Raw genomic sequence first — 24,233 nt, 5'->3', positions numbered from 1 at the left:
CATGCCGCGGAAAGGCTGGGCCCGTGAGCCATGGCCGCTGAGCCTGCGCGTCCGGAGCCTGTGCTCCGCAGCGGGAGAGGCCACAACAGTGAGAGACCCACGTACCGCAAAAAAAAAACAAAAAACAAAAAACGCAAACACAAATGTTTGTAGCAGCTTTATTCATAACAGCACCAAACTGGAAACAACTGAGATCCATCGATAAGTAAATGGCTAAACTCACTATGGTATGTTCAGCACTACTCAGCAACAAAAAGGAACCAAGTAATGATACATGCTGCAACCTGGATGGATTATGCGGAGTGAAAAAAGCCAATCCCAAAAGGTTGCATACCATATGATTCCATGTCTACAGAAATGGAGAACAGATTAGTGATTTCCAGGGGTTAAGGAAGGTGGGGAGGAGTTTGAGGGAAGTGGGTGTGGCTATAAAAAGGCAACACAAGGGATCTGTGTGGTGATGGAAAAGTTCTGTATCTTGACTATATCAGTGTCGATACCCTGTGGTGTGGTTTTGTAAGATGTTACCTTTGGGGGAAACTGAGTAAAGGGTACGCAGTATCTCTCCATATTGGTTTTTACAACTACTTGTGAAAATACAGTTATCTCAAAATTAAAAGTTTAACTGAAAAATTATGAAGTCCTCAGAATTCCATTGGACTGTGAGCTCCATGAGGGAAGGAATATCTGTATTTCACCAGCATCTAGTACAGTGCCTGCCTCATGAAAGTTGCTTTGAAAATGTTTTATGGGTACCCTTAAGGGAGAGAAGCTGAACATATGAATGTAATTATATTAAGCACCCATAACTGACAGCACACCCCCAAATGAAGGGTATTTCTCTTCTGAACTGTTCATTTAAAAACTATTGAGCGTCTACCTTACCTCATCTTCTAAGTGCTGGAAATACAACAGGGAACAAAATTGAGGGGTGGGGAAGGAACCCCTGCTTTCATGGAGCTTACAGTTTAACTGGGGCAGAAGACAGTAAACAGAATACAGAAATTATATATGTTAGGAAGTGGTAAGTGCTAAGAAAAAAGTAATTTTAAGCAACGTTTAGGGGCCGAGGATATGGAAACGACTGCAGAAGTGAGTGGGTTGCAATTTGTAATTTTAGCCAGGGTTTAAATACCAAGAGACAGTGTCATTTGAGCAAAGTCTTGAACGAAGTAAGGGGAAAACCATGTAGGTATATGGAGGAGCAGCCAGTGCAAAGGCTCTGAGGTAGAAAGGTGTCTAACATGTTCAGGACTAGCAAGGAAGTGAAACCAGTGTTGGAGGAACAAGAATGAGAGAGGGAGAGTAGTTTGGCAAAGTTAGAGAGACAACAAGAGTGCAGGACATGTAGAGCCGTGTAGGGTGCTGCAAAGTCTTTGGGTCCTACTTTGAATGAAATGGGGAAGCATTGGAGGGTTTTGAGTGGAGGAGTGACATGACCTGACTTAAGAGCTGTTGTGTTGAGAATGAACGGTAGCAGAACAAGGTAAAAGCAAGGAAGAGAACTTCAGAAGCTACTTCAGTACTCCAGGCAGGAAGCTACGGTGATTTGTCTGGGGTAGTAGCAGTGGAGTCCTGAGAAATAATCCATTTGTGTTTAGATTTTGAAGGCAGAGACAACAGGATTTGCTGCCAGGTTAAATGTGCATGAGGAAACTGATGCCCTCTGTACATCAAAGAAGAATTTTAGTCATTAAACTAATCTATGGCTCATTTCAAGGACAAAATTAGGTATTAGAAGATTTGTTTTAAAAAGCTACTTTTGGTTCCTCAAAAAGTTAAGAATTACCATATGATCCAGCAATTCCACTTCTAGGTATATACCCAAAAGAATTGAAAGCAGGAACTCAAACAGATACTTGTATGCCAGTGTTCATGAGCAGCATTATTCAGAGTAACCTAAAGGTAGAAGCAGCCCAAATGTCCATCAACAGATGAATGGATAAACAAAATGTGTTATACACATACCATAGGATGTTATTCATCCTTAGAAAGAAATGAAATTCGAATACATGTTACAACATAGGTGGACCTGGAAAACATACTGAGTGAAATAAGCCAGACACAAAAGAACAAATATTGTGTGACTCCACTTATATAAGGTACCTAAAATAGTCAAATTCATATAGATAGAATGTAGAATAGAGGTTATCAGAAGATGAGGGCAGGAAGGAATGGAGAGTTATTGTTTAATGGGTACCGAGTTTCTGTCTGGGATGATGAAAAAATTCTGGAAATGGATAGTGGTGATGGTTGTACAACAATATAAATATACTTAATGCCACTGAATTGTACATTTTAAAAAGGTTGGAATGGTAAATGTAAGTACCACAATAAAAAGAAAGTATAGGATGCAGATAAAACACTGTCTAAAGGGAAACTGATGATGTATATAGGTGGATAAAATCAATGAATGAGCAAAAAAAAAAAAAGGCTATTTTTTAACTTATTTCTTCTGATCTAAGAACTAAGCTTGCTTTAAGCATCGTCTATGACTTGACTTTCCTTTGAGATCCTTTAGTACATGTTTGTTACAGTCCTTTCTTAATGGCTCAAGCCTTAGCCATTGCAGTTATAGAAACTAGTGTCGCCTTATAAAGGTCATTATCATCAGAAGGGCAGGGGAAGAGTCAATTGCTACAGAGTGATCTAACTAATTACAATTTTTGGAAAAAGAGTTCATCTAAAAGAAATATATATATATGTGTGTGTGTGTGTGTGTGTGTCTGTCTGTATATATATATATATATATATATCCCCCTCATATAGTAAAACCTTTTTCTTTCTCTCACATAATGGTTCTTGAAAACAATGTTCCTTGAATGCACGTGTAAATAATTTTCCTGCTAAAACCAGCATTTTTGATAATTTAGCAGAGGTGATATGGAGAAAACCTTGAGTACGGGAAGGTTTTGTGGCACAGCATATTTAATAACCGTGACAACTCAAGAATTTTAAGCAGACTCGCCTCCCTGTCTGGGATCTGTCGGCACCAGTGTGTCTCTCCTGGCAAGCCCTTAAATGTACTATTTCAGCCAAAACTGCACTAATGATGGTCTACCAAATTTTAACAGGATATTTTTAAGACTTGATATGCTCATGATTAAAAAGAAAAAAAAAATACTTTCCCCTATTTCTTTCAAAAGCTGCCACTCTAAAATATGTGGCAAATTTAAAAAAAAAAAAAGTCTGAAATTGCTTTACAGCCTTGATGAAACAAAGACTGGTGTGTTGGTGTGGCTGCAGGGAGCTCTGCGCTGCTTTTGTATGATTTCAGAGGTGAATTTAGATGGCTGGAAGATAGATGGGTGCCAGATGCAGTTTGACATAGATTCAGGCAGCTGCTCCTGGGCTAGGTTTCATTAGCTGGTAAGTGCGCCAGCAGAAGCAGCAGAGCGAGGCCCCAAATGCCAAAATGACAGTGAGAACAGTGGAACAATACAATATTCACTAAGTGATTTTAATCTCGGAGATTAAATGTCACCCAATCAGTTTCCAGGTTTTAAAAACCAACTCGTATGAAGCCATTAGAGGGCCCAAGTCTTTGTCCACCGGGGTAAAAAGTTCTACTTAAAATTTTTTTTTTTTTCAGTTTTAAAACAGACACAAAGTGTTGTAAGCCCATTTTGGTAATATACAATTAAAAATCATGTCAACCTCTTCAACACACACACCGCAGTAAAAGAAATGTATTCATTTTTGCAACCAGGCAAATATTCCTCAATAATGGACCCAATGTTGGTTTGTTATCTATCTTTTCTTAAAATGAAAGTCTTGGAAGAACTTCCCAGGCCAGTTCCAGCTTAGGGGCCCTCCCCACCACGGCCACACCCATTCTTCTTCAAAGAAAGACCAAGATCTCAAAACAGAAAGCGCATATTAATTTGCTTTTGAGACCTTATGATCTGTATAGTTAGTGATGAATATGTACCCAACCACATAATTAATTGTGAATTAAAACCATTTTTTTTCCTGTAAAGAACTTCTGCTCTTACTACTTGTGGGGTCATAAGTAATTATGAAACTGACTCCAGAACTCCCCATGCTTGATTTCAACTCACATGTTTTCTTGGCTGAGAAAAAGAACCTTTATTTAGTATATTAAACTTACTAAACTTATCTTTGCTTTCCTGTAAAGAGTGTTATGATCTAATACATCAGTGATGCAACCATTTTATGTGGGGTAATTTTTTAAATTAAAATTAACATGAAATAAATAATTGATTGGACATGTACATATTTGAAAACTGTAAATCTAACCAGTCTCTGCTTTTCTTATTTAGTCTTAGGAAGCTAATGCATCACTTATAATAGCCCTGAGGCATTACGGTGTATTTCTTTTTTTTTTTTTTCCTCCAAACGCATGTGCACTCAGCTCTCTTAATAACAATGGGAGTTGTGTATGTGCTCAGCAGAGAATAGCTTCCATTGTGTTTTAGTATTTTTAGTATTTTGCTTATTAATAGTGTTGTAATACTACTCTTTTTTTACCATGTCTACAGCATGGTTAAAAATTTAGAAATATGCTCTGATTGAGTCAGAAACTCTGTATGTTCAGGAGCAATTACAATATTAATTAATGGCTATATGATACCCTACCAACTTTTAATACATTCTGGACTTGAATATGTTGCATACATGTTTTCTGAAAGTTTAATTTCCTTGGGACAATGCTCCCATCTGTGAACTTACATTTGAATTTAAGGGAATCATATCTTAAGTGACATGGTTTTAGTTCATCTAAATCCTTGGGAGTTGTTTCATAGTAATCTAAGCTCCACCTTTCACCCCCTTCCCTCTTTTTTCCCTCCCTTCCTCTTTTGGTCTAGCACTGACAACTTGACTACGTTGACCTAAATATCGAGACCTCTTTTAGTTTCACTGTACATGCTACTCACGAGGGCTGTGCTTGCAAATCTCTTTGATAAGGGGTGAGTCTTGGGTTCATGAAGGGTCTGTTCGGTTCAGCATGTTCAGTTCTGGTGAACCTAACTAGACTCAGATTGCATTTCTCATGGATAGCCCTTAAAAGCCTACCTAACCTTTCTGAATCTCCTCTGGGAGGAGAAAATGAGGTAGCATATGTAACACATTTAGCAGAGTACTTGGCACAAGAACTCATTCTATAGTTCTATATTCTGTTTCTTTCCTTTACCTTATGCAGATATTCCCTGGAAAATTTCTCATTTAACCTTGTGAGAAAAGTTAGTATGTATAGAAAACATATGGAGATCCTCAGAGAAAAGTGCTATGTGAATAAGTCCAAGATGTTATTGTGGTTATTACTATTAATTACCAACCAATACAAAGCCATTTTAATTGTTAATAATCATTTGGCATTTTAATTTATTTTCCCCCCAGTGAAGTTTTAAATTTAAGCCACAGTCTCTTACCACTTACGGCAAATTCTGTTAATTATCTATGCTCTAGCTATTCCCCTGTTCCCTCATTTTGGTTTTGTTTGCTTGTTTTTGTGGTAAAATATATAAAAGCTAGCATTTAACATCTCAACCATTTTTAAGTGTACAGGTCAGTGGTATTAAATACATTCGCATTGTGTGCAGCCATCACCACCATCCATCCCCATAACTCTTTTCATCTTGTAAAACTGAAACTCTGTACTCATTAAATAATAGCTTTCCATTCTCCCCTAGCTCCAGCCCCTGGCAGCCACCATTATACTTTGTTTTTATGATTTTGGCTGTTTTTTTTTGTTTGTTTGTTTTTTAATTTGGCTGTCTCGGGTCTTAGTTGCGGTACACGGGATCTTCGTTGCAGCATGCAGGATCTTTTCTTGTGGCACGGGCTTCTCTCAAGTTGTGTCACGGGCTCAGTAGTTGTGGCGCACAGGCTCTCTAGTTGTGGCATGTGGCTCTAGAGTGCGTGGGCTTAGTAGTTGCGGCGTGCGGGCCTAGTTGCCCCGTGGCATGTGGGATCTTAGTTCCCCGACCAGGGATCGAACTCACGTTCCCTGCATTGGAAGGTGGATTCTTCACCACTGGACCTCCAGAGAAGTCCCGATTTTAGCTGTTTGAAGTACTTCATATAAATGGAAGCATATAGTATTTGTCTTTTTGCAGTTGGCTCATTTCAGTAAGCATAATGTGATCATCCATGGGTGAGGTTTGTCCAGTTGTAGCGTATTGCAGAATTTTATCCCTTTTTAAGGTTGAATAATATTCCATTGTATGTATATACCACATTTTGCTTATCCATTCATCTGTTGCTGGACACTTGGTTGTTTCCACATTTTAGCTATTGTGAAAAATGCTGCTATGAACATGGGTGTACAGAGACCTCTTTGAGACCTTGACTTTCAATTCTTTGGGTATATACCCAGAAGTGGAACTGTTGGATCATAAGGTAGTTATACTTAAATTTTTTCAGAAACCACTATACTGTTTTCCACGGTGGCTATACTATTTTATGTTCCCACCAACAGGGCACAGGATTCTAACTTCTCCACACCCTTGCTGGCGCTTGTTGCTTTCTGGGTTTTGTTTGTTTGTCTGTTTTTTGATAGTAGCCATCCAGATGGGTGTAGGATGGTATCTCCTTGCAGTTTTGATTTGGATTGCCCTAATGATTAGTGAAGTTGAGCATTTTTTCATGTGCTTATTGGCCATTCATATATCTTCTTTGGAGTAATGTTTATTCAGGTCCTTTACGCATTTTTGAATTGGGTTCTTTGTTTTTGTTGTTGAGTTTTAGAAGTTCTCTATATGTTCTGGATATTAATCCCTCATCAGATATATGATTTACAAATATTTTCTCTTATTCTGTGAATTGCCCTTTTACTCTCTTGATAGTGTCTTTTGATGCACAATATTTAAAAATGTTCATAAAGTCCAATTTGCCTTTTATTTATTTGCCTGTGCTTCTAGTGTTATATCCAAGAAATCAATGCCGGATCCAATGTTGTGAAGCTTTTGTCCTATGTTTTCATCTAAGATTTTTATTGTTTTGGCTCTTACTTTTAGGTTCTTGATTCATTTTGAATTAATTTTTGTATGTGGTATTAGGTAAGAGTCCAACTTCACTCTTTTGCATGTGGATATCCAGTTTTCCCAGCACCATTTGTTGAAAGATTGAATGGTCTTGCCACCCTTGTCAAAAATTATTTGACTCTGTATGTGAATGTTTGTTTCTGAGCTCTCTATTCTATGCCATTGGCCTATATGCCTGTCTCTATACCAATACCACACTGTTTTGATTATTGTAGCTTTGTAGTAAAATTTGAAATTAGGAGGTGCAAGTTCCTCCAGTTTTGTTCTTTCTCAAGATCACTTTGGCTATTCAGCATCTCTTAAGATTCCATATGAATTTTAGGATGATTTTTCTGTATTGTATCTGCAGAAAACATCATTGGGGTTTTGATAGGGATTTCATTGAATCTGTAGGTTACTTTGGGTAGTATTGACATTTTAACAATATTAAGTCTTTCAATCCATGAACATGGGATGCATTTCCATTTATTTATGCCTTCTTTAATTTCTTTCAGCAATGTTTTGTAGTTTCTGTTGTGCAAGTCTTTTTCACCTCCTTGATTAAGTTAATTCCTAAGTATTTTATTCTTGTCGATACTACTATAAATGGAATTGTTTTTGTAATTTCTTTTTCAGATTGTTCATTGTTTGTTTATAGAAATGCAACCAGTTTAGAGTAATTATTGATAAAGGAGGGACTTCTGTCATTGTGGTATTTGCTTTCTATATGACTTACAGATTTTGTCCCTCATATCCTGTATTACTGTCTTCTTTTGTGTTGAGTTGATTTTTTTTATAGTGAAATGTTTAAATTCCCTTCTCATTTCTTTTTGTGTATTTTCTATAGCTATTTTCCCTGTGGTTACCATGGGGATTACATTTAACATCCTGAAGTTATAACATTCTAATTTGAATTTATAGCAACCTAGCTTCAATAACATACAAAAACTCTGCTCCTTTATAGCTCCTTCCCAACCCCTTTCAGTTACTGATGTCACAAAATTATACCTTTATACATGTGTGCCCCCAAACATGAACTAATAATTCTTTTAAATGCAACAGTCTCTTAAATTGTAGAGAAAACAAGATTTGGAGTTACAAACCAAAGTTACAGTAATACTAACTTTTACACTAATAATTTTTTTTCTTAAATCTATTAGTCTCTTAAATCATGTAGAAAACCAAAAAGTTCAATTAAAAACCATTTTAACAATAACACTAGCTTTTATATTTGCCCATGTGTTCACCTGTATTGAGATCTTTATTTCTCCATATGACTTTGAGTTACTGTCTAGTGTTCTTCCATTTCACCTTGCAGGACCCCCTTGATCAGTTGTTCCAAGACAGTCCTAGTCATCATGAACTCCCTCAGCTTTTGTTTATCCAGGAAGGTCTTAATTTCTCCTCACTTTTGAAGGACAGTTTTGCCAGGTATAGGATTCCTGGTTGACAGTTTTGTTTTGTTTTTTTTTTTCCTTTTAGCACTTTGAATATATCAGCCCACTGTCTTCTGGCCTCCCAAGTTTCTAATGAGAAATGTGCTGATAATCTTATTGAGGATCCCTTGTATGTAATGATTTGCTTATCTCTTGCTGCCTTCAAGATTCTCTCTTTGTCTTTTGAAAGTTTTATTATAATAAGTAGGTCTCTTTGAATTCATCTTACCTGGAGTTTCTTGAGCTTCTTGGATGTTTATATCCATGGCTTTCATCAAAGTGGGAAATTTTCAGCATTATTTCATCAAATATTCTCTCTTACCTTTTCTCTGTCTCTTCTTCTGGGACTCCCATGATGTACATGTTGGTCCACTTGATGGTGCTCCACAGGTCCCTTAGGTTCTGTTCATTTTTCTTCAATGTTTTTTTTCTTTCTGTTCTCAGATTTGATCATTTCCATTGTCCCGTCTTCAAGTTTGCTGATTCTTCCTTCTATGCAAATCTGCCTTTGAATCTTTCTAGTGAATTTTTTATTTAAGTTATATTACTTTTTGGCCTTAGAAGTTCTTTCTGGTTTCCTTTTAGGTTTTCTTTCTCATTATTGAAATTTCCATTTTGTTCACACATCATTTTCTTGACTTTCTCCACATCTTCCTTTAGTTCTTTGAACATTTTAAAAACACTGTTTTAAAGTCTTTGTCTAGTATATCTCCATTAGGTCTTTTTCAAGGACAGTTTCTGTTGATTATTTTTTTCCTTTGAATGGGTCATATTTTTCCGTTTCATTGAATGCCTTGTGATTTTTTTGTCAAACACTGGACATTTGAATCTAATAATGTGATGACTCTGGAAATCAGATTCTCCCTCTTCCTCAAGGTTTCCTGTATTTTTCTTTATCATTTTTGTTTTTTAGAATGTGGTAGGCTGTCTCTGTGCGAAGATCAGCCTGAGGTGTAAATTTAAGGTCTTCTCAAGTCTTTTCTGAGCCTTTCTCTGGGCGTACATGGTTATGTTCTTATTTTCCCTGTATATTACAGTTTTTTTAATGTCCTAGTCTTTAATGTCTAGGGTAAGTGAAAAATGAAGGTGGGGAGGGGTAGGTTCTGGCCCTTTAAATCCCCTGGAAAGTCACTTCAGGGGGAGAGGCTTGTGAAAATGTGGTGGGGATGTGGGGGAGCAGGTGCAGCAACAATGGTTGCCACCTCTTTGTCTGCACTAATGTCATCAGAAGCAACAATAAGAGCACAGACCCCTAATATTTAGAGGATAGGGTTCTTTTTGCTCCCCTAGCTCTTGTAAGCTGCTTGCAAGCTGCTCCAGGATCATGTGCCTAGCTGGGGGTCGGAGGGTGGCTAGCTGCTACTGTGCTAAGAGCTGTAATTGACTAAGAGTAACCAGAATTTACTGCAATTTACCATATTAGTCTTTCCCTGGAACTTGCAAGCCTTCAACAGACTTCTGAGTCCCAAAATAGTTACATCATTCAGATTCTGCCAGCCCATTTGTTGTCTAGGTGGAAAGATAGATTCCTGGTGCTTCCTACTCTACCATCTTCCCAGAATCCTCTCCTCCTCATTCTGTTTTAAGAGAACTCTGAATTTATTTAGGGTAGTTCTGTGCTAAACTAAAATACTTGATGTTCTGACAACCTTTTAGATGAGATGGCTACGTTCTGCTCTGTTCTGGTCCGTGAGATGTGGGTAGAGGTCCCTGGGGAGAACATGCCTTGAATAAAAAGACAAAGCCTCATGAAGACAAGGCTTTTGACTTTATTCTTACATAGAATGTAGATGAAATAGCTGGTGGATAGCAGCCTTCTTATGACCCTCAGCACCATGAGGATGGTGGAACAGGTACCTTTGAGCCATCTTTCCAGTCCTGAGCTGCCCAACCCTAGACTTCTAATTTCATGAGAACAAAGAATAAACTCTAAGTCATTTCACACTGTTAGCATTTCTTTACTTACAGCCAAGTGTAAATCCTAATATACCATTCAAGCCCATAATCCATGAAACAGAATAGAAGCGTGGCCAATGGAGATATTTGTGTCTGTGATGAGCACCAGCATTTTTCAGAGCAACTCAAGAGACTGAGATTTGAGATCTGAGTTTCAGTTGCATAGAGGTATAATGGGTATTAAAGAAAGATGGGTACCTCTACTCCTAATGAGACTTAAAGCTTTCTACATTTTTTGTGTACATTCTCCATTTCTTTGGGCTCACTTGCCAAACATTAATGGCATTTTTTTTAGGTGGAAAGAGAAAGTATTATAGCCTAGTTATAGCAATGAAAGTAGGAAGAGACATGCTGTTAGCTTCTGTTACTTATATTTTAAAGCCATTGAAGAAAGTAGCTGATCTTTCTTAGTCTTTATTATGCTTTGTTATGTACACATCTTCCCATAAGAATATAATTAAAGCAAAGTGACAAGGAGGAGGAAATTACAAATAATTAACAATCCAGAGATCTTACATTCTCCCAGTTCTTTTCTTAAGCTTAGCCTGGGACCTGACACAGTGGACAGTCAGTAAATGTTTGTTAGACAAAGAAAAAAAAAGGTGGGGTTGGTTTTATATTGAATCGCAGGGACAGAGGTACATTTTGAATGCTAGTCAGATGATGAGATTTATTCAATAAAAATGTCTTTTTCCTGTGCTCCAGTCTTACCTAATGCCTGAAGTGAGTGGAGCTCCATCTAATGTCCAGTGTGTATCCCAAACCTGTACATAAGATTCACCATACTTGGCAGCGATGCTGGGGAGGAACAAGGGAGCTCTCCTTGCAACACCAGTAATCGCTGGCCCAGTATTGAATTTAATGAGCATTATCTAAGTAATTATTAATAACGAAAAGAGCTACCTTTCTTTATCATTTTCAGAGGCTGTGCTAACATCTTTACATGCATAATCTCACTTAACCCACATGATAACACCATGCCTCAGGTCCTGATTCTGTCTCCTTTTTACAGTTGAGGAAACTGAGGCTTAAGCAACTTGCCTAAGGTCAGATCGCCAGCACACGGTCAAGCTGGAACTTGAAACCCTGTCTGTCTCAGGACTATTTGACTCCAAAGTTAGTGTTCTTAAGCATGTCAGAAAATCTTGACTATAGTTTGCTTAATCATATGTTAAATAATCTCAAAATACTCTGTATTTTGTACTTTGGTTTCTCTGCAAAGAGCCAAAAGATAATGGTATAAAAGCGGCCTAACTCATAGTGAAGACTTTTTTACTGTTAATATGGAAAAGATGACTTCTCACAAAAGGTGCTTTACATAATCTTTTTCTATTTACTTCAGTTTCACAGCATGCGCTCTCCTTCAAGTGGGAGGGTGGGTTGGAGGTGGATGAATATGCTTTGCTGGAGTTACAGCAATGCTTGGTGCGGGCAGAAGAGCGTGAATGTACATTACGCAGAGTTCAGCTTCACATCCGATGGGTATATCACTGAGCTGCATGACTGTGGCAGCCTGAGGCATCATCGTATTTTAAGCTCCGTGTGTGTCATCAACATATGTGGGTTGAAATTGCATGGAAGCATAGTAGTCCACAAGAAATATAAACAAAAGCAAAATACACCTTTGGAATAACTGCAGCATTTCATATAGCAACCAAATATTTGTGAAATCTGTACATTTTGAGCTCTTTGTTTTTAGAGCTAATGATTTCGTTTATTAACTTAGACCGTCTTAGTATTTTCTATTTACTTAACGTTTAAGATTCAGTCATAAAATCTCACTCTGACCTAAAGCTGTTTATAGAAACTTAGCCAGTGTGTGGGCATATTGAAAAGAAAAAGATAAGATGTATTTTTAAAAGCTATGTTAAAAATTTGCTGCTTTATAAATAGGTAGGTAGATAAATAAATGGATAGATAGATCACCATGCTTAAAGTTCCCATCTGAATCTATTTTCAGAAATGTGCTTTGGCAGAGAGTCTTCATTAGATGGTTAAGTGAAGTGGTATTTGCAATAATGTAAATTTGAAAATAAAAACTGGATCTGGAATCCAGGCTTTGCTGCTTGGTCACTGTGGCATCCTGAGAAAGTTTTCTTTGAACCTCAGTTCCTCAAGTGTAAAACAGAATAGTAGTAGCTGGGGCTACTTGGGGCTTTAGGATGTGGGGAGCAACTAAGATGGTGATGTCAACGTGCTTTATCATGTGTATAAATAAGTAATTATACAGATTCAAAGGTGCGGTATTGTTATTGTATACTCCACAGCCAGCAGATGGACCAATCTAACACCATCCTTCATCCAGGCAGGTGACAACGTCTATTTTAGTCTCTCAGACAACACAGATTTATTGAGCTCTTATGCTGTGTGAGGACTTCCTTCACATCAGCAGAGCTTATGTTTAGATTTACAGCAGCTATGGTTTATGCAGTGGCATATTTTTATATAGCATACAGGAATTCTATACATGTACCTTTTTTATACAGATGTTTGAAGTTTCTCTTTAAGTACCCAAATTTGTTTAATGTAAGCTTGTTCAATAAAAATCTTTCCCTGCATCATTTCCCTATACTGTTGTTTTATTATTACATTTTTCCCACAGAAAACATTGAGCATAATGGTACCTTTTCTTCATGATTCAGGATCATTTAGATTGCTTAGGTATTCTGTTGGAATACAGAGCCCTTTAGGGCAGGGCTAGTGAGGGGCATAGTGCTATTTGCCTCTAAATGATCCCCCACACTAAATTTTTTGAGCTCTTGTATCAACATTTTTTAATCCCCCCAACCCTGATTTCTAATTGTTAGCTGCCTTTTTCTTTTTCTTTTTTTTGTGCTAGTATCAATTTGCTTCTTTTTAAATCCATTCTCCCCTCTAATTCCCATTTACAGTCTATGGTTTGGGGGAACAAATAAATAAAATCATCTTTAAGATTAAATAGACACTCAGGAAGTACATGATAATGCATGAGGTTGGTGCATGGGCTTTGTGATTTCTTCTTTTTTTTCTCAAGGATTTATTTCTGCTTGCTTTGTTGGTTCTGAGTAACTGGAGTCTCTCTGAATGAATCGTTTTGCCCAACACCACCATTTACAGTCTGCATCAGTTTCCTCTAATAATCACCAGTGGTACTTATCTAGCTCTTTACCAATTATAAAATTCTTCAAGGGACTTACCTGGTGGTCCAGTGGTTAAGACTCCGCACTGCAGGGGGCGCACCGGTTCGATCCCTGGTCGGGGGAACTAAGATCCCACATGCCACGCGGCCAAAAAATTCTTCAACATCCCTTCAACATGATCATGAGAGATAGGCAGGATGTGTGTGTGTGTGTGTGTGTGTGTGTGTGTGTGTGTGTATTTTTAAAAATATTTTACAGATGAGAAAACTACGGCATAGTTGAAGGTTATTTTAGCCGGGGGTTGTAGCTGAATGTCCCAGGGAGCCTCGTTCACCCAGACTTGCATGTTCCCTTTACCTGGATATCCCATTTCCATAGGTCTGGGCAGGACCCAGGTTATATTTTGGAAAAAGATCCCAAATAATTCTAACATGCATAGCTTTCCCCAACCCTTTTCCCCATCTTCCACACCCTTCCACCACCTCTGCTCCCATTCAGAACCATTGGCTCAAGTTTTTATGACCAGCAAGTGATTTATTTAGATGCTTTCACATGCAGGTCAACAAATAGTGGCTTAAATTTATGATTTTTAATGACCCTGTAGTTAACTGATGTGGTGGTCAGAATAGTGCCCTCCTTCCCCACCTATGTTACTTTACATGGTAAAAGAGACTTTGCAAATGTTTCTGAATTAAGGATCTTGAGATCCTTGTTGTCCAGGTTATCCTGGATTATTTGGCTGCGCTCCATATAATTATAAGCGTCCTTATTAGACGGAGGCAAGAAGGTCAAAGGCAGAAGAAGGAGATGGGACGACAGAAGCAGAGGTTGGGATGGTATATTTTGAAGATGGAAGAAGAGGCCACAAACCAAGGGGTGCAGGTAGCCTCTAGAAGCTGGAAAAGACAGGAAAACAGATTCTGCCTTGAAGCCTCCAGAAGGAATGCAGAGCTGTCAACACTGCAGTTTTAGACTTCTGAACCTCCAGAACTGTAAGAGAATAAATTTGAGTCATTTTAAGCCACTAAGTTTATGGTAATAGGAAATAGCAGCAATGGGAAACCAGTACAACTGGGAAGTATAAAATACAGATTCTTAAGCCCTCCCACAAAGATACTGTTTTAGCGGAGCTGGGCGGGGTCTAAGGATGTGGGGTTAAACCATTCCCTTGGTGATTGAGTGGCCTGTGTCCTCGGACCTCACCTGTGGTTACAAACAGACTCATAAGGCCATCTGTTGTTTCCCTCGGAAGTCTGGAGGTGAGTAGCCCTAGAGCCAGTTGTTCTCATCAGCTCATCGGCTCAGTGATGTCCTCGAGGACCCAGGCTCCTGGGGTTGACTTCTACCCCATCACCCTCAGTCCTTACCCTTCTAACGTGCACACAGGATAGCTACCATAGCTCCAGGGACCACATCCTCACACAGCCATGAGAGAGAAAAAGAGCTCTTCCTGCATGCTCTTGTGTCCCTCATTTTTTAATCAGAGAGGAAAAATTCTTTCCCAGGGCTCCCAGCAGACTTTCCCCTTCTACCCAATTAGCTGGAACTGCATCACCCATCAAGGGAGGCCGGACGGCAGGACACCTCGAGTACTGTCTCAAAACGCTCTCCTGTTCTCCTCCTCCTGGGAAACTTTCGCATCCCTCAAACAACACTTACCTCTCATCTAGCTGGTGCCTTCCCCCTCCAAAGATGATCCTTTAGTGCCAGTTCTCTTCCTATCGATACCTTTTAAAATCACCTCATGTGCCACCAGTGGGCACCCTTCCCTTTGAAAAAAAAGCATTTTCTTAATCTCTATAACACTGTGGGGTGGGTAATGTTTCCCCTTTTTTACAGTTAAGAATCAGAGATTGTGAAACATGCCCAAGGTTCACAAGTGAAAAGCTCATAAGTGGCAGATCTGCCTTAACTGTAAAGCTCAGGCTCTTAACCATTACACTGACCCAGACAGTGATTCTCTGTCGTGTAGTGTTAGTAGCACATTTTCAAATATTAGCGTTTGGGGCACACTTGAAGAGATTAAAAACTCAAAGCAACACTAAACAAGTCAATCATTACAACATAGTCACCACCACCGGAGGGTTTTAAGAGAGGAGTGACGTGACCTGACTTTTGTTTTAAAAGGATCACTGGCCAGTATCTTGAGATACACGGTTAGGGGCCAAGAGTATTGCGGTAATTGCTTCCCATCTGACTTAAGGTCAAAGTCAAAGTCATTGCATTGGCATATAAGGCCCTCTACACCCTGCCACTCCTCCCTGTACCTTCTCTCCTCCCACTCCCCCCCGCCACTCCTCCCCTCTGTCTTGATGTCTTTGAAACCTTAGGCACATGCCCAACTCCAGCCCTGCTCGCATTTTCTGTTCCCTCTGCCAGGAAAACTGTGCTTGGCTTGAGTCTTCACCTCCTTCAGATCTTTACTCAAATGTCATCCTCTCTGCGAGGCTTCTCTAAACCACTTCTTCAGAATTGCCCCCACCCCACACATACACACCCAAGCACACATTCCCCATCCTTCTTCCCTGTTTTACTTTTCCGTAGAGCACCTAATTTCTAATACGCCATATAATTTACTAATTTATCTTATTTTCTCTCTTCCCTCTCACTGGAATGTAAGAGCCATGAGAACAGGGATTTTGGTGTGTTTTGTTTGCTGCCACATTCCCAACTCCTAGAACCTAGGATACAGTGAGCATTCAATAAATATTTGTTGAATGAATATATTCTTTATACACAGCTCTGATTAGTTCTATGGGGTAAATTCCTAGAAATGAAATGACCACAGTACAAGATATGGACATTTTAAAAGGTTCTTGATACAGATGTCCAAACCCTGCCTTCCCAAGGTTGAATTCATTGACATTCTCATCAGTGGCTATGACCCAGCCTGTCCACTGTGTCCTCACATTGTTATCAGTTTTAACACACCTGTAGCCAGCTTGGTGTGTAGCAGTTGTATTTCTAATTTGTGCTGCTTTGATTAGGTGCATTTGTCTTTGTTTTTTCATGCATGTCTTCCTTAGGTGATCATCAGCTTTTGTCCTTTGCCCATTTTGCTAATTTAATTTCAGTGTTTCCTATTGTAGTATTGGTGTTTTTCTACTTGATTCATAAAATTAGGTTAGGTTAGGTTACTGAGTCTTTGTCATCTGGTTTGCAGATATTTTTCCAAGTTTGTCATTTTTCCTTTAACTTTGCTTATGGTATTTCTTGATGTATAGGTTTTTAATCCATTTTAATTTTATAGTTCTTTTTTTGCTTTGTGTTTGGAAAAAATCTTGTCTCCTTCTAAGATCAATTATTCATCTGTAATTTTTTTAGTTCTCTTACATTTTAAAAAATACATTTTATTATTTAGTTAATCTCTTGTGTTTTTTCATATTGTCACGAGACAATACGAGAATCTGACATCCATTTTTCCCCTTAAATCATAAACTATTGCACTAACAACGCTATCTTTAGAATATACTAAATCTTTATACTAAGGCCTGTTTCAAGTTTTTCAATTGTAGATGCATTTATATTTTTCTTTTGCCAGAACCCAACTCTGTTAATTATTACAGCTTTTTAATACCTTCTTTAAAATTTATTTTATTTTTTCATTTGTTGGTTATTCTTAATAAATTTTAGGATCATTCTGTCAAGTTCAGGAATAGATGTGGAATTAACGTCCTAAAATAAAAATCATATTGTGCCTCTCCCCCATGGGAGGTCTTTTTTTTTCTTTTCAGCCACACCATGTGGCATGTGGGATCTTAGTCCCCGACAAGGGATCAAACCCGTGCCCCCTGCAGTGGAAGCACGGAGTCTGAACCACTGGACCCCCAGGGAAGTCTCCGGAAAATCTTTTAATGACTCCTCACCACCTTCAGAACATAAAGGCCAGACCCTTTAATGTGGTATCCAAGGCCTTCCTAGACGTGCCCAGTCAGACTCTCTGGGCCTGTTTATTGTTATTCCCTGCTTGCGATTTACGCTTCAGATCCGCACCCACATCCTCTGCTTTTTCTCACCTCCCCATCTCTGCAGCTCCATCTGCCTTTAATGACCTTGACTCACTCCCATTTACCCTAAAATCCATCACTACCTCCCTGTTTCCACACTGGCCAGGCTCTGTGGCCACTCGTGTGTGTCTGTTGTCACCCTGCGCATGTCTCTATTGCCACGTAACCCACTGTGTCACAGTGATGAGTTAGTCTACCCTGTGAACTCAGTGGGAGCATCTCTTGTTCATTTTGTATTCCTTGTACCTAGCATGCTACCTGTCACACAGTAGGTAGTGTAGATGGATTAGAGGAGAATATCTAGGACTGAAAGTCGGGAGATGGATTGTTGCAGTAATCAAAGTGAAAGATATTAGGGTCTTGACTAGGGCAGTGGTGGTAAAAATGGAGAGAAGGGGACATATTTGAAAAATATTTAAGAGAGAAAATTGACAGGACTTTATGTCTCGTTAAATATGAGAGAAGATACTCTGAATCTTAAATTTCCAACTTAGACATCAGGGGTACCTTGTAGTTACCTTAACCATTTAGGCATTCAGGAGGAGAAGCAGATTTAAGGAGGATAAAATTAGGACAATTTTAGATGTGCTGTGAGTTGGAGATGCCCTTATGATACCCAGTGGAGATGTCTAATAGGCAATGGGATAGAAATAGGCTAATTATATACTTTTATTGTTCAACCCAGGACCATTTTGAGATTGAAGCAGGGTGTTATTACTAATTATGCCAGGACAAGCATAAACTAGGAATGACCCTGACAAATGACAATATGTATGGTCTCTCATATATATAAAGGTCAGATATGAACCTCAAAGAGAAGGGTCTGGAATGTGATTATTGATTTATGAATCTTTAGCATACAGATCCCCTGAGAGTGGGTGAGGTTGCCCAGGGAGAATTGATAGGATGAGAAAAAGAGAAGAGGGAGCAAAACAAAACCATAGGGAATACAAACATTTAGATAGTGATTATCAACTGGTAAAATTTTTTCAAAACACCCATGTCTCCAAATTTTCCTGAAGATTCTGATATCCTAACTAACCATCCCCATTCCCCACTCACCTTTGTAATCTTCTCTGGTCCCAAATTGCAATAGGGGGTGATTTTTTTTTTTTAAGTGCAGAACTGTAGGTTTATAGGTTGGTCAGAGGAAGAGGAGCCAGCCAAGGAAACTGCACGTGGACAGAGAGATAGGAACCAGGAGACTGACTATAGTTCAGCCAGAGTTACTGAAAGAAATGGTTGGAGGTGGTCATTAATGTTAAATGCTATAGAGAGAGAGGCTCAGTCATGAGAGGAACTCAGAAATGTCCATTGGCTTGGCACTTAGGGGGCACTGGTGCTCTTTTCTGGGGGTGATCAATATAGTTTTTCTGCAGAAGCCAGAGGAAGTAGGTGGGACTAAAGCTGTGAAGGGTAAAGACAGAAGTAGCCACCAACATTCCTGCAACATTGAAGCAGGGAAGGATTGTTTCTTGTTTTATAAGTGAAGAGAGAGAACATTGAGTCTGTAATTTATTGACTGCAGGACGGAGCCAGTAGAGAGGGCAAGGCTGAGTGTATAGGAGAGGAAGAAATACCAGTCTGCAGTCATATTTAAGCTGTTTTACTCAGCCCCATTTTCTTGTCTGGAGTACCTATGCTGTAGGTTGAATGCCACCATTCTGTCCCAGTAGGAGTCACTGAGACTTTAAAAACCATCCTTCAGATGTCTATTTGGTTGGCTTGGGACCTAGATTTTTCTCCCTCTTTTTCACTAAAGACTCAAGATGGGAGCCTTTGAATAGAACATAAATGTATCTTCTAGATGCATTGATTTGCTGAAATGTCACTGGCAAAGTGTTGATAACCCATCACTAGATTTATGGGTTGATATGATTATGTCTTTGTTGATAGATTTAGAAACATACACTTCAGATGAACATATTCCTTAGGGACATATATATGTGTGTTTATGTGGTATTCTATGTATTAGAAGGAAAAGTGAGTTTTACACTGAGAGTTGATTTTTTTTTTTCCCCTTGAGAAGCTCCATTAAGAAAAAAATGTTGAGTTTCAGAATAGAAACTGTTCCATTTTCTGATCTGCTACCTCATAGTAAGAAGTCCGTTGTAAGGTTAACTTTCTCGGAGAGAAGGCAAGGACACCAGCGAAAGGAAAAGGAAGGTTTAATTGCTCTGCAAAGGCCCAAACATGCTCTGAAAAGTAAAGATTTCAGGCTTAATGTGCATGGAACAAAAGGCCGTTGTGAACTGTGTACAAGAGTTGGTGAGAGTTTGTATTCTGCCCCTTTTTTCTGTGGGAGTTATTTCCTGTTGTTGACTAGAGTTCTTTATTTAGAACCACCTAGCTTCAGAATGCCTGCTAGCAAGCAGAAAAGTGTGTATTTAAAACATAGGCTTATTTCAAGACAATCTCTGAAAAAAAGTCACACTACCCGTGCACTGAGACAGCATCACATTCCCAAAGGTCAAGAGAGTGTGTGGGCTTTATTCCTATAACCCTGTATCGAGGGACACAAATAAGAGAGAAGCAGAATGCATTTGGCGTAGCAGTAAGTGGTCACCTGAACTCCAAGTGAAAGATAGTTCACGGGGAAAGTGTGTTTCCATTGTTTTTTAAAACAAAAGAAAACAAGATTTCACTTTTTAGTGTTAAATGCATTATTTGGTATGTTAAGGAAGTAACAGGAAGCCTTACATATTCTGTAAGGAAGTTTTTATCCTTTCTAGTCAGGTGAGAAATATACCCCCAAATACTGGCTTTAAACCAATTATTCTCTTATACCTGCCTTGTCAGCTGGGCTTCCTATTAAAAACTTTGGTTACAGTAGCATCGTCATTGAATTTTGCAGTCTATTATTAAGAGACAGAGAAGACGGACAATATATCAAATGAGTAAAAGGAATTAAGTTATTACTGAAATAATGGGGGATAAATAAATGCATGAAATATAAATATTACCCAATGCTTTATTAATAGATATTAGAAATTGTGGGAAAAAACCTTACGAAGTTCTACTTCATGGGAACCATATGGAAGAAAGGGAAAAAATGTATTTTTTTAATGTGATGAAATCTAAAACAATAAATTTAAATTGTTTATTACAACATATTTGTTTGCTTTACATGTTTTTAAAAAGAAATTAAACTTTATAGTGTCTCTCCCTGATTCCAGTATTCTCCTCCATTTACGAAAGTCAACCACTTTCCTGAATGTTTTTTGTCTGTAATGTTTTTATTCTATAATTGCATACGTCTGTATTGGTAAACAATATATAGTATTGTTTTGCATGTATTAAAATATTTTATATAAATGATATTATACTGTACATACTTTACAGCTTGCTTTATTTTACTCAGCATTGTGTTTTTGAGATTTAACCATGTTGATATTTGGTATCTTTAGTACTTCTTATCCACCGTAGTTTTCAAGTATATCAATTTATTCTCATCTTAATGAACATTAAGGTTGTTTCTGATTTTTAGCTATGACAAGCAAAGCTACAATAAACACTCTTCTATGTCTCCATGGGGAATAAAAACAAGAGTTTCTCTAGATTCTAGATTTAGCCCTTCTCATCCAGAATTCTTCCAGAGAATTAAACCCCGGTACCCTAAGGCATCTATTGTATGTAATGAATTATCTTCTGTCTAGAATGGTTCACGTGTTGGACTGGAGCTGGAGACTGATACCTGCTCCTAAGAGCCAGCGATTACGCCAGTCTTTCTAATTCTTCAGTTCAGTTGGGAGGTTTGAAATCAGCCATGGTGGGTTATTTGCACCACAGAAATCAGCAAATTCTACAAATAAGGGCTTCTTTCCTTCTTTCCCCATTCCCCACCCACACACCAGCCAGTTGTTAAACATTTACCAGCACACCACTGGTTCTTACCTTTATACCACCCTTGGGAGATCTGAGGAAATAGTCACTTGAATTCTTTTCTGTAGGGCTTATTTTCTTACGGAACCCTAGCTGAGAAAGACTGCATGTATGTGGGCAGGGTGTGTGCATCTCCAACTCCACTAGATAATACCACATTATCTCCAAAATGGTCAATCTGATAGCCGCGAACTAACCTTTTATAATTTGCATTTTTCTTATTGCTGATGAGATTGAGTATCTTTTCACGTATTTGTTGGATATTTGAGCTTCCTCTTTTACCCATTTTTCTGTTGGGTTTATATGACTTTTTAAAAATTGATTCAATTCTTTATTAATTTTGAATATTAATCCTTTGTTGATTATATGAATCACATATCACTCAACAGTCTTTAGCTTGCCTTTATCTTTATAGTATATTTTGTTTAATAGATGTTTAATTTTTAATATAATCAAAGTTATTGGTCTTTTTCTTTATAGTCTGTGCATTGGCTGTCTTGTTTCTTAATAATCAAAGTCTCGGCAGGAAACAGTATTCCACTCAAGTGACTCAACTAAAGAGACTTTAATGAAAAAGTACTTTTGACAGAGAGACAAAGGTTGAGGCATGGAAGACCAAGAACTGTAGGAAGCTGTTATTATCTTTAGGTCTAAAGGGGAAAGGGGAGGAAATGGTGTTGCTAGAATCTGTGAGAGTTGGCACCCTGGACAAGGGGCTGCCTGCAGAAGCTGTGGTCTTGGAGGGATGGGTGATGCTATAACAGGGGCCCAAAGCAGGAAGGAGCAGGGAAGAAATACCCCAGCCTCTCTCCGCTCTGACCCACTGGTCTCTTTCTGGTGCCTTCCTGTTGAAGAATCCAGCTGGAAGCTAGTTGGCAAAGAAGCTTAGTCCATAGGGGTCAACATTTCAAGGTACGGGGCAAAGCAGAGGCAAGTAGAGAATGAATCTTAGGAGACAGACAGAAATCACACATTCCTTATCCTGAGCCTATAAACATATTTTCCTATATTCTCTCCTAAAAGTTTTAATGTTTTGTTTCACATATTTAGATGTTAGTCCACCTGAAATGTATTTTTTCTAAAAATGTCAGGTACCTCATTTAATTTTATTTTTCCGTGCAGGTAACCGGGTGACCTTTAGTCATTTATTGAATAGCCTGTTCTTTCCCACTGATCTGTAACCTCATCTCTGTCATATTTTATGCTTCTGTATATGTGTGGGTCTGTTTCTGCACACTCGATTCTATTCTGCTGATCTATATATCCCTTGCCAGCACCACTCTGTTTTGATTACTAGAGCTTTATAATAAACCTTGATATCTGATGGGACACATCTCCCATCTTGTTCTTTAAACTTACTACAGCTATCTTTTGTCCTTTGCTATTCCAGATGATTTCTGGATTTGCTTTTAAAGTTCCATGGGTGGGGAGAGGGGAGCATTGGGATTTAAGTTGGAATCATATTTAATTTATTGATGAGTTGTGGGGAGAATTGATATTTATATAGTATTAAGTATTCTTGTCTCTAAATAGTGTATCTCCCCATTAATTCTGTTCTTTTCATCAGATGAACTTTTGGAAAGGTTTCTATTTTCTCACTTTTCATTTTTGGCTATAATGTGAAAATAGTAATTCTGGAGTCTTTATCTTTATAGCTGTTATTTTTTTTTATCACTAAAACTAAGAGCATGTCTAACAGTTCTAAAGTGATAACAAATGAGGATTGATTAAAAATGAATGTCTGATTCATTGAAATTCTTTTCAACCTTTATAATTTGGGCTTTTTTTTTTTTTTTGCGGTACGTGGGTCTCTCACTGTTGTGGCCTCTCCCGTTGCGGAGCACAGGCTCCGGATGCGCAGGCTCAGCGGCCATGGCTCACGGGCCCAGCTGCTCCGGGGCATGTGGGATCTTCCCGGACCGGGGCACGAACCTGTGTCCCCTGCATCGGCAGGCGGACTCTCAACCACTGTGCCACCAGGGAAGCCCTATAATTTGGGCTTTAATAACTTAAAGGAAAGTAAAAGGAAATATAAATGGTGTTGAAATTACCAATACTACTCCCACAAAAGCTATTTATCAGCCGTCCCAGTATGGACTATGCTGTCTTCTGTGTAATGAGGCCAAATGAATCACTGTAGTCAAAGTCAGGGAATCTGGCACTTTTTAAATGAGTCTTTTAAATTTGATGTGACTCATATGTATGTTTTCTTTGAAAGGAATCATCTTTAGGGACAATTAAATACATGCATTGTTTGAGCAAACTCGAGTTTGTAGAGTGTACATTTATTTGTAACAGAACAGAACGGCAGTGGGCGTCTATGCTATAGATGATATTCTCGTGGTATTTGCTGCCATCCACTCTCCTTTCTAAATTTGGTGTTACAGATTCAACTTCTGTTTTTAAAAAGGGAAGTTACATATAGCTCATTCACACTATTATTTTCTCCTTAAAAGCCAGTTTCTCTGATGATTGCCCATTTAAGGAGTTTGATATACATACCTCAAACAAGACTTCTCTAAGAAAGCAGTTTTGAAACAAATATTACTCAGCAAGATAAAATCTTTTGTTCAATATTTAGAGCATGTTTAGGAAAACAATTGACTAGTTACACCAGTGTATCTAATGTAGCATTGGTGTTTATCTGAGATGTTTGCCTTAGTTTCTTCCTACTTGACTTTCACTCTGCATTTCTGAAATTTTAAATGTAAAATTTTTTTAATTGAAAAATACATATTTTTCAATTTAAAGCAAGTATTATTGGACAGTTGGATAATTTTGAAAAAGTCTTGTTTATTCTGGCAACAGGTCTTTAAAGAACAGTTCTGCGTTGGTGACTAAAAGAAA

At 38.3% G+C, this 24,233-nt stretch overlaps 1 protein-coding gene across 1 annotated transcript in view; it reads left to right on the top strand.

Moving 5' to 3' along the window:
• SERTAD2 (SERTA domain containing 2) overlaps nt 1-24,233 on the top strand; it is a 113,731-nt gene that overhangs the window by 61,643 nt on the left and 27,855 nt on the right. The window lies entirely within an intron of this gene.

Source organism: Aethalodelphis obliquidens, unplaced genomic scaffold (assembly GCF_003676395.1).
Source record: "Aethalodelphis obliquidens isolate GAN/ISIS:26980383/991018 unplaced genomic scaffold, ASM367639v1 scaffold40, whole genome shotgun sequence".
NCBI classification, from domain to species: domain Eukaryota; kingdom Metazoa; phylum Chordata; class Mammalia; order Artiodactyla; family Delphinidae; genus Aethalodelphis; species Aethalodelphis obliquidens.
The sequence above is the reverse complement of the archived record's forward strand: the minus strand, read 5'-3'. Positions and strand labels throughout refer to the sequence as shown.